Here is a 10243-nt window from a genome sequence, read left to right as displayed (position 1 = left end):
TGTAACAGCTGTTACTGTGAGATACTGTCATGTGACTCCGCACTGTAGGCAGTGTAATAGCTGTTACTGTGAGATACTGTCATGTGACTCCGCACTGTAGGCAGTGTAATAGCGGTTACTGTGAGATACTGTCATGTGACTCCGCACTGTAGGCAGTGTAATAGCGGTTACTGTGAGATACTGTCATGTGACTCCGCACTGTAGGCAGTGTAATAGCTGTTACTGTGAGATACTGTCATGTGACTCCGCACTGTAGGCAGTGTAATAGCCGTTACTGTGAGATACTGTCATGTGACTCCGCACTGTAGGCAGTGTAATAGCTGTTACTGTGAGATACTGTCATGTGACTCCGCACTGTAGGCAGTGTAATAGCTGTTACTGTGAGATACTGTCATGTGACTCCGCACTGTAGGCAGTGTAATAGCTGTTACTGTGAGATACTGTCATGTGACTCCGCACTGTAGGCAGTGTAATAGCTGTTACTGTGAGATACTGTCATGTGACTCCGCACTGTAGGCAGTGTAATAGCCGTTACTGTGAGATACTGTCATGTGACTCTGCACTGTAGGCAGTGTAATAGCCGTTACTGTGAGATACTGTCATGTGACTCCGCACTGTAGGCAGTGTAATAACTGCTACTGTGAGATACTGTCATGTGACTCCGCACTGTAGGCAGTGTAATAGCCGTTACTGTGAGATATACTGTCATGTGACTCCGCACTGTAGGCAGTGTAATAGCTGTTACTGTGAGATACTGTCATGTGACTCCGCACTGTAGGCAGTGTAATAGCTGTTACTGTGAGATACTGTCATGTGACTCCGCACTGTAGGCAGTGTAATAGCTGTTACTGTGAGATACTGTCATGTGACTCCGCACTGTAGGCAGTGTAATAGCTGTTACTTTGAGATACTGTCATGTGACTCCGCACTGTAGGCAGTGTAATAGCTGTTACTGTGAGATACTGTCATGTGACTCCGCACTGTAGGCAGTGTAACAGCTGTTACTGTGAGATACTGTCATGTGACTCCGCACTGTAGGCAGTGTAATTGCTGTTACTGTGAGATACTGTCATGTGACTCCGCACTGTAGGCAGTGTAACAGCTGTTACTGTGAGATACTGTCATGTGACTCCGCACTGTAGGCAGTGTAACAGCTGTTACTGTGAGATACTGTCATGTAACTCCGCACTGTAGGCAGTGTAACAGCTGTTACTGTGAGATACTGTCATGTGACTCCGCACTGTAGGCAGTGTAATAGCGGTTACTGTGAGATACTGTCATGTGACTCCGCACTGTAGGCAGTGTAATAGCGGTTACTGTGAGATACTGTCATGTGACTCCGCACTGTAGGCAGTGTAATAGCTGTTACTGTGAGATACTGTCATGTGACTCCGCACTGTAGGCAGTGTAATAGCCGTTACTGTGAGATACTGTCATGTGACTCCGCACTGTAGGCAGTGTAATAGCTGTTACTGTGAGATACTGTCATGTGACTCCGCACTGTAGGCAGTGTAATAGCTGTTACTGTGAGATACTGTCATGTGACTCCGCACTGTAGGCAGTGTAATAGCTGTTACTGTGAGATACTGTCATGTGACTCCGCACTGTAGGCAGTGTAATAGCTGTTACTGTGAGATACTGTCATGTGACTCCGCACTGTAGGCAGTGTAATAGCTGTTACTGTGAGATACTGTCATGTGACTCCGCACTGTAGGCAGTGTAATAGCCGTTACTGTGAGATACTGTCATGTGACTCCGCACTGTAGGCAGTGTAATAGCTGTTACTGTGAGATACTGTCATGTGACTCCGCACTGTAGGCAGTGTAATAGCCGTTACTGTGAGATACTGTCATGTGACTCCGCACTGTAGGCAGTGTAATAGCTGTTACTGTGAGATACTGTCATGTGACTCCGCACTGTAGGCAGTGTAATAGCTGTTACTGTGAGATACTGTCATGTGACTCCGCACTGTAGGCAGTGTAATAGCTGTTACTGTGAGATACTGTCATGTGACTCCGCACTGTAGGCAGTGTAATAGCTGTTACTGTGAGATAGTGTCATGTGACTCCGCACTGTAGGCAGTGTAATAGCTGTTACTGTGAGATACTGTCATGTGACTCCGCACTGTAGGCAGTGTAATAGCTGTTACTGTGAGATACTGTCATGTGACTCCGCACTGTAGGCAGTGTAATAGCTGTTACTGTGAGATAGTGTCATGTGACTCCGCACTGTAGGCAGAGTAATAGCTGTTACTGTGAGATACTGTCATGTGACTCCGCACTGTAGGCAGTGTAATAGCTGTTACTGTGAGATAGTGTCATGTGACTCCGCACTGTAGGCAGTGTAATAGCTGTTACTGTGAGATACTGTCATGTGACTCCGCACTGTAGGCAGTGTAATAGCTGTTACTGTGAGATACTGTCATGTGACTCCGCACTGTAGGCAGTGTAATAGCTGTTACTGGGAGATACTGTCATGTGACTCCGCACTGTACGCAGTGTAATAGCCGTTACTGTGAGATACTGTCATGTGACTCCGCACTGTAGGCAGTGTAATAGCTGTTACTGTGAGATACTGTCATGTGACTCCGCACTGTAGGCAGTGTAATAGCTGTTACTGTGAGATAGTGTCATGTGACTCCGCACTGTAGGCAGAGTAATAGCTGTTACTGTGAAATACTGTCATGTGACTCCGCACTGTAGGCAGTGTAATAGCTGTTACTGTGAGATAGTGTCATGTGACTCCGCACTGTAGGCAGTGTAATAGCTGTTACTGTGAGATACTGTCATGTGACTCCGCACTGTAGGCAGTGTAATAGCTGTTACTGGGAGATACTGTCATGTGACTCCGCACTGTACGCAGTGTAATAGCCGTTACTGTGAGATACTGTCATGTGACTCCGCACTGTAGGCAGTGTAATAGCTGTTACTGTGAGATACTGTCATGTGACTCCGCACTGTAGGCAGTGTAATAGCCGTTACTGTGAGATACTGTCATGTGACTCCGCACTGTAGGCAGTGTAATAGCTGTTACTGTTAGATACTGTCATGTGACTCCGCACTGTAGGCAGTGTAATAGCGGTTACTGTGAGATACTGTCATGTGACTCCGCACTGTTGGCAGTGTAATAGCTGTTACTGTGATGACAAAAAGGGGGGATAAATGGTAACGGAATTTCCAGCAAGGTTGGAAGTTACCGTACAGCCTCCTGGCTGATGCAAAGAATGGGACCCCCTGATGTCCGTGTGCCGCAGCTGGTAAGCGTGGTGGTGGGTGAGCCGTTCCATGAGACGCCGGTGTCCGCGGTCGGCATGACCGGAAGTACGGAGCATCGGAACCGGAACTGATGCGTGTTTCGCTCGGGAGAGCTTGTTCACTGGTCGCCTAGGTCAAAAGGTCGACAGGGTCAAATGATCGACATAAAAAAGGTAGACACTATGTTTTTTGCATTTTTGTGGTTTGTGTGGATAGTTTTGTCATCCGCGACCCCCAATTGTAGAAAGGCCTCCCCTCGCTGCGCTCTCCACAAGGTATATAACCAACTCTATGCCGACATGGATAGAGATGGTATGAAACAGTCCAAAAACATGTTACATTTTAAAAAAACATTTGTCTTTTTATGTCGACCATTTTTATGTCGACCTTTTGACCCGGTAGACCTAATGTCTGTCTAACATACTGTAACTACTGTAGCTGGGTAACCCTTCATGCAGAATGACTGTGTGCTGGCAGCAGAGGGCAGCTGGGTCAGAGCATCTCCAGCCTGGGGCCCCCTGAGTGAGGGGGGCCCCGGGGTACTCACCCCTGTGTGCCCCCAATTGTGGCTATGTGGGCAGGGTATATAACTGTTTGAATTTCTGACCCCAAATTGCTGCCCCTACATTATGTTCATAGTTTTAGTATTTTCTGCAAATCTCATCCTCTGGACTATGTCCATACTTCTGGGAAAGCACCTTGCAGAAAGGCCTTTTTATTTTATATAAATACAATTATTATTATTATTATTATTATCATTATGGAAAGTGTGCTTCAGAACGCTATTCCCTCTACAAAGAGACTCTGGTATTCTGCAGCAGCTCAGTGCTGGTGAATGTCAGGCCTCATCTTATATTTCTAATAGCACAATACAGTACAATTGGGGTGCCCACCTACTATTACAGGGAGGGCACAGTACGGGGTACCCAGACATAGTGAGAACTAGTACCAGCACTATGGCCCAGGGCTGGCGCCTGTATGTGGGGCTGCAGGAACAAGGTACCCCATCAGTGTATACTCTAATAGCGGTATCTATATTATACAGCAACAAGGACACAACACCAACCCTTCGATAGCTCAGCTGGTAGAGCGGAGGACTGTAGTGGTGTCTGTCACAGAGATCCTTAGGTCGCTGGTTCAATTCCGGCTCGAAGGAGTTGTGTTTTATTTTTATTTTTTTCTATTCCTGTAATGGTCATTACTAAATATAATATCACCCACAGAAAACAGCACATTACTCGTCCTGTGTGTCTTTTCTAATGAGAGAATAAATAACATTATTACTGCATGCTAGTCACACTGCTGAGCCTCTATTAGAGTCATTACGATTTACCACACTACATGTAGTAAGAGGACAGAGACCACTGATAGTGACACCAGCTCTTATTCTAGTGATACTTTCCCTCGCCTGGGTCCCTAGTATGTCTGCTGGTGGAGAGGGAGGCACCGTGATCACCAGGGAGGAGAGGGTCACAAGGTTACGTGATGACGTCTGGTTGTATTACAGCTGGCTGCTATTATATAAGGCACAACATCAGCTCCCATATGGTCTAGCGGTTAGGATTCCTGGTTTTCACCCAGGCGGCCCGGGTTCGACTCCCGGTATGGGAAGATGACTTTTATTTCTGCACTTTACTTTACTGCTTATTACAGGGCTCACATCCAGGATACAGAGCTCTATGGTCATGTAAGGAAGATGCTCATACGCCATTACTGTATCGGTTTTAGTTACTTTAAGGAACTCCTCTCCAGAAGAAGCCCGGAGGGGAGGCGCAGCTACCTCTACTGGGGGTGGGGTCAGGGTCTTCACATCATAAGGACCCGCCCAGTTGCAGCAAAATGCAGTGAATCATGGATCTGATGCCAAGTTCTGCAATTTGTGCCTTATCCACGCAGCCAAATGGAGAATGTGCTTCAATACAGACAAGTGTAAGGTAATGCACTGTGGTAGCAGGAACAAAAATAACACCTACATACTGAATGGGGTGATATTAGGCGATTCTGTACTGGAAAAAGACTTAGGTGTCCTCATAGATAGCAAACTAAGCAGCAGTACCCAGAGTAGGACTGCAGCAAAGAAGGCTAATAAGATATTAGCATGCATAAAATGGGGAATTGATGCAAGGGACGAGAGTATTATACTCCAATTATATAAATCACTAGTAAGGCCACACCTTGAATACTGTGTGCAATTTTGGGCACCATACTACAAAAAGGATATCCTGGAGCCAGAAAAGGTTCGGAGGCGGGCGACCAAACTAATTAAGGGCACGGAGACGATGGAATACAAGGAAAGGCTTGCAAGGCTAGGCATGTTTACACTGGAAAAGAGGAGACTAAGAGGGGCATGATCAACATCTACAAATATATAAGGGTACAATGGGGGTAATTCCAAGTTGATCGCAGCAGGATTTTTGATAGCAACTGGGCAAAACCATGTGCACTGCAGGGGAGGCAGATATAACATGTGTAGAGAGAGTTAGATTTGGGTGGGTTATATTGTTTCTGTGCAGGGTAAATACTGGCTGCTTTATTTTTACACTGCAAATTAGATTGCAGATTGAACACACCACACCCAAATCTAACTCTCTCTGCACATGTTATATCTGCCTGCCCTGCAGTGCACATGGTTTTGCCCAGTTGCTATCAAAAATCCTGCTGCGATCAACTTGGAATTACCCCCAATACACAGAGCTTGCGCGGGACCTGTTTTTGGTAAGATCAACACAGAGGACACGTGGACATTCGCTCAGGTTAGAGGTGAGGAGATTCCGCACAATACGGCGTAAAGGTTTTTTTTCACAGTAAGGACAATACGTGTTTGGAATTCCCTGCCTGAGGGAGTTGTAAGGCGGATTCAGTCAACACCTTTAAGAATGGATTAGATAAATTCCTAATGGATAAAGATATTCAGGGTTATGGTGCGTAGTCACGCCCTATAGTTACTATAAATAGGGAATAAAACATAATGGCTGACATCAGCATCAGACAAAATTCAGTCCAAAAATAATCCTGTATAGGAGACCACCAATAGGTTGAACTCGATGGACAATTGTCTTTTTTCAACCTTTGATACTATGTTACTATGTTACTATGTATATATTATCTGTTTTCTGGCTGTGTGTGAAATGCAGCGCTACGGAGCAGACTAATCCCCAATATTTTATAAAGAGGTTTTTACAACAGGAATACGCAACAAGGACAGTGTATACCTATATAGGAATATCCTAGTTACACTGATTTTTTACAATATACCTAATATCCATAAAAGTATCAGCCTGGGTGGCTGAAAGTAACTTACCTCATCTCCATCACATCCCAATCCAAATCTGCTGATCCATATCTACAACTTTTGGTATTCCAGCAAAAGCCTTACACCAGGGGTGGCCAAACAGTCGATCGCGATCGACTGGTCAATCGCGGACATGCGACCAGTCGATCGCGATCCGCCGCCCAGCCACCCGAAGCCGTGCCTCTCCTGCCTGCCGCCCTGCCCCTCAGTCTGGTCTCCGGCAGTGACGGCGGAGTGTATAGCTCAAATCAGGTGCCGGTTCGTTAGCCAATGAGAGCCCGCGGACCGGCGCCTGATTTGAGATATACACGCTGCAGTCACCGCCGGAGATCAGACTGAGAAGCAGGGCGGCAGGCAGGAGAAGCGCGCGCTGCGCTCTCCACACACAGCAACGGTGAGCACTACTATGGGGGCATATCTGGCAATGTGGGGCATATCTGGCACTGTGGGGGCATATCTGGCACTGTGGGGGCATATCTGGCACTGTGGGGGCATATCTGGCACTGTTGGCACATGGCACTGTGGGGGCATATCTATAATCTGGCACTGTGGGGGCATATCTAGCACTGTGGGCACATGGCACTGTGGGGGCATATCTATAATATGGCACTGTGGGGGCATATCTAGCACTGTGGGCACATGGCACTGTGGGGGCATATCTGTATCTGGCACTGTGGGGTCATATGTGGCACTGTGGGCACATGGCACTGTGGGGGCATATCTGCATCTGGCACTGTGGGGTTATATGTGGCACTGTGGGCACATAGCACTGTGGGGGCATATCTAGCACTGTGGGCACATGGCACTGTGGGGCCATATCTGTATCTGGTACTGTGGGGTCATATCTGGCACTGTGGGGGCATATCTGGCACTGTGGGGGTATATCTGTAATCTGGCACTGTGGGGGCATATCTGCACTGTGGGGGCATATCTGGCACTGTGGGCACATGGCACTGTGGGGGCATATCTGTAATCTGGCACTGTGGGGGCATACCTGGCACTGTGGGTACATGGCACTGTGGGGGCATATGTGTATCTGGCACTGTGGGGGCATATGTGTTTGAGCAGTGCCGTAACTAGGCATTTTAGCGCTGTGTGCAAGAGATGGCATTGACGCCCCCCCGCATCATGCAAGATAGGGGCAGTGCGCGCCGTAGGTGCACAAAAAATATATAGGGTCGTGGCTTCATGAGGAAGGGGTGTGGCCACAAAATAATACCAATTCATACTACGGTGCACAGTAGTCTCCATTTTTTAAATTACGCTGCACAGTAGCACCACTACACCAGGTAGAGCCCCTTTTACACATTACGGCAGACAGCATTCCATTTTTTACACATAACGGCAGACAGAGTCCCCTTTTACACATTACGGCAGACAGTCCCCTTTTTACACATTGCGGCAGACAGTTTCTCCTTTTTACACATTACGGTAGACAGCGTCGCCCTTTTTACACACATTACGGCAGACAGCGTCCCCCTTTTTACACATTACGGCAGACAGCATACCCTTTTTACACACATTATGGCAGACAGTGTCCCCTTTTTACACATTACGGCAGACAGCGTCCCCTTTTTTAACATTACGGCAGACAGCGTCCCCTTTTTTACACATTACGGCAGACAGCGTCCCCTGTTTTACACAGTACGGCAGACAGCGTCCCCTTTTTACACAGTACGGCAGACAGCGTCCCCTTTTTACACAGTACGGCAGACAGCGTCCCCTTCTTACACAGTACGGCAGACAGCATCCCCTTTTTACACATTACGGCAGCCAGTCCCCCTTTTTTACACATTACGGCAGCCATTCCCCCTTTTTACACATTACAGCAGACAGCGTCCCCCTTTTTACACAGTACGGCAGACAGCGTCCCCTTTTTACACAGTACAGCAGACAGCGTCGCCCTTTTTACACACATTATGGCAGACAGCGTCCCCCTTTTTACACATTACGGCAGACAGCATACCCTTTTTACACACATTATGGCAGACAGTGTCCCCTTTTTACACATTACGGCAGACAGCGTCCCCTTTTTTACACATTACGGCAGACAGCGTCCCCTTTTTACACAGTACGGCAGACAGCGTCCCCTTTTTACACAGTACGGCAGACAGCGTCCCCTTTTTACACAGTACGGCAGACAGCTTCCCCTTTTTACACAGTATGGCAGACAGCATCCCCTTTTTACACATTACGGCAGCCAGTCCCCCTTTTTTACACATTACGGCAGCCATTTCCCCTTTTTACACATTACAGCAGACAGCGTCCCCCTTTTTACACAGTACGGCAGACAGCGTCCCCCTTTTTACACAGTACGGCAGACAGCGTCCCCTTTTTACACAGTACGGCAGACAGCGTCCCCTTTTTACACAGTACGGCAGACAGCGTCCCCTTTTTACACAGTACGGCAGACAGCGTCCCCTTTTTACACAGTATGGCAGACAGCATCCCTGGCAGGCAACCCCCCCCTTCCCCACACACTGATTGTTGGCCTCAGTAGTCAGTACTGCTGGAGGTGAGGCCAACAATCAGCGTGTGTGTGTGTGTGTGTGTGTGTGTGTGTGTGTGTGTGGGGGTGCCTGCCAGGACAGTGCTGCTGGAGGTGAGGCCAACACTGCAGGCACACTGATTCATTCAACACCCCCCCGTCCCCCCGGAAGGCACATAACACAGATCGGCGCCTCTCCTCTCTGTGTGGCCGCTGGGGAGCTGGCTGGAAGTGAAATCCAGTCCATGCGGTCCACTGCGCTGTGGCTGCCTGACTCCTTGTCTGTAGGCTTAGCCGGTCCAGCAGCTGCACAGCCCGCTCAGTCTCCCGGCCTCCGCGCTTAGTCTTCCCGGCTGCCTGCTGGTCACATGCACACTGGAGGAGGGAGGGGGGGCTACTGTTGGCGTGAGCCAGCTCTGGTCCCAGCGGCAGCTGTCAAATCAGCGTGCGCTGACACCCTGCTGGGGCCAGGCCGGCACAAATGAAAAAAAAAAAATCCTCTGCCGCTAAGTGTGTGACACAGCGCACTATGCGCTCCCACCGCAAGTGCGCTGTGTGCAAGGCACACTTAGCCCACACCAAGTTACGGCTCTGCAGAGCATGTCCCAGTAGGAGCATTCATCCTGAAGGAGTGCCATGTGACATCACCATACTCAGTAACCCCCCCCTGAGTGCGCTAGTGTACTCAGTAACCCACCACTCAGGGGGATGCCAGTTTGTGGCACATTCAGGGTAGAGAATCTAAACTCCTAGATGATCAGGGTGAATTCATCATGAACGCAATACACAGCGGCCTGGGGGGTGATTCAGAGCTGAACGTAGATGTGCTAAATTTAGCACATCTACGATCAGTTTCTCTGAGATGCGGGGGGGGGGGGGGGGACGCCCAGCACAAGGCTAGTCCGCCCCGCATGTCTATTCCCTCAATGCAAGGGTGCAAAAGCATCACACAGCGGCGATGCTTTCGCACCCGGGGAGTAGCTCCCTGCCTGCGCAGCCTAGCTGTGATGTGATGACATGTGATGTCGCGCAGCCATCGCGGCCTGCCCCCGAAACAGTCTGAACACACCTGCATTGTCCGAACTGTTGCGACTAACATCAGCCCCCTTGCTACACGCCATGTGTCCTCTCCACTATGACCCCTGCTGTCCTGGAGCCACTGTGCTTGCCAACATCCACTCATGAACAATGAAGTCCACCATGTTGACA

The 10243-nt window shown here is 48.7% G+C and overlaps 2 non-coding genes across 2 annotated transcripts; both read left to right on the top strand.

Moving 5' to 3' along the window:
• The first annotated feature begins 4320 nt into the window (after positions 1-4320).
• Positions 4321-4410, top strand: TRNAY-GUA (transfer RNA tyrosine (anticodon GUA)). The gene is given in 2 exon segments: positions 4321-4357; positions 4375-4410. It is a non-coding gene; the product is annotated as a tRNA-Tyr (tRNA).
• Positions 4411-4793: 383 nt separating this feature from the next.
• On the top strand, positions 4794-4865 carry TRNAE-UUC (transfer RNA glutamic acid (anticodon UUC)). The gene has a single exon. It is a non-coding gene; the product is annotated as a tRNA-Glu (tRNA).
• The last annotated feature ends 5378 nt before the right edge of the window (positions 4866-10243 follow it).

Source organism: Pseudophryne corroboree, chromosome 4, assembly GCF_028390025.1.
Source record: "Pseudophryne corroboree isolate aPseCor3 chromosome 4, aPseCor3.hap2, whole genome shotgun sequence".
In the NCBI taxonomy this organism is placed as follows: domain Eukaryota; kingdom Metazoa; phylum Chordata; class Amphibia; order Anura; family Myobatrachidae; genus Pseudophryne; species Pseudophryne corroboree.
The sequence above is the reverse complement of the archived record's forward strand: the minus strand, read 5'-3'. Positions and strand labels throughout refer to the sequence as shown.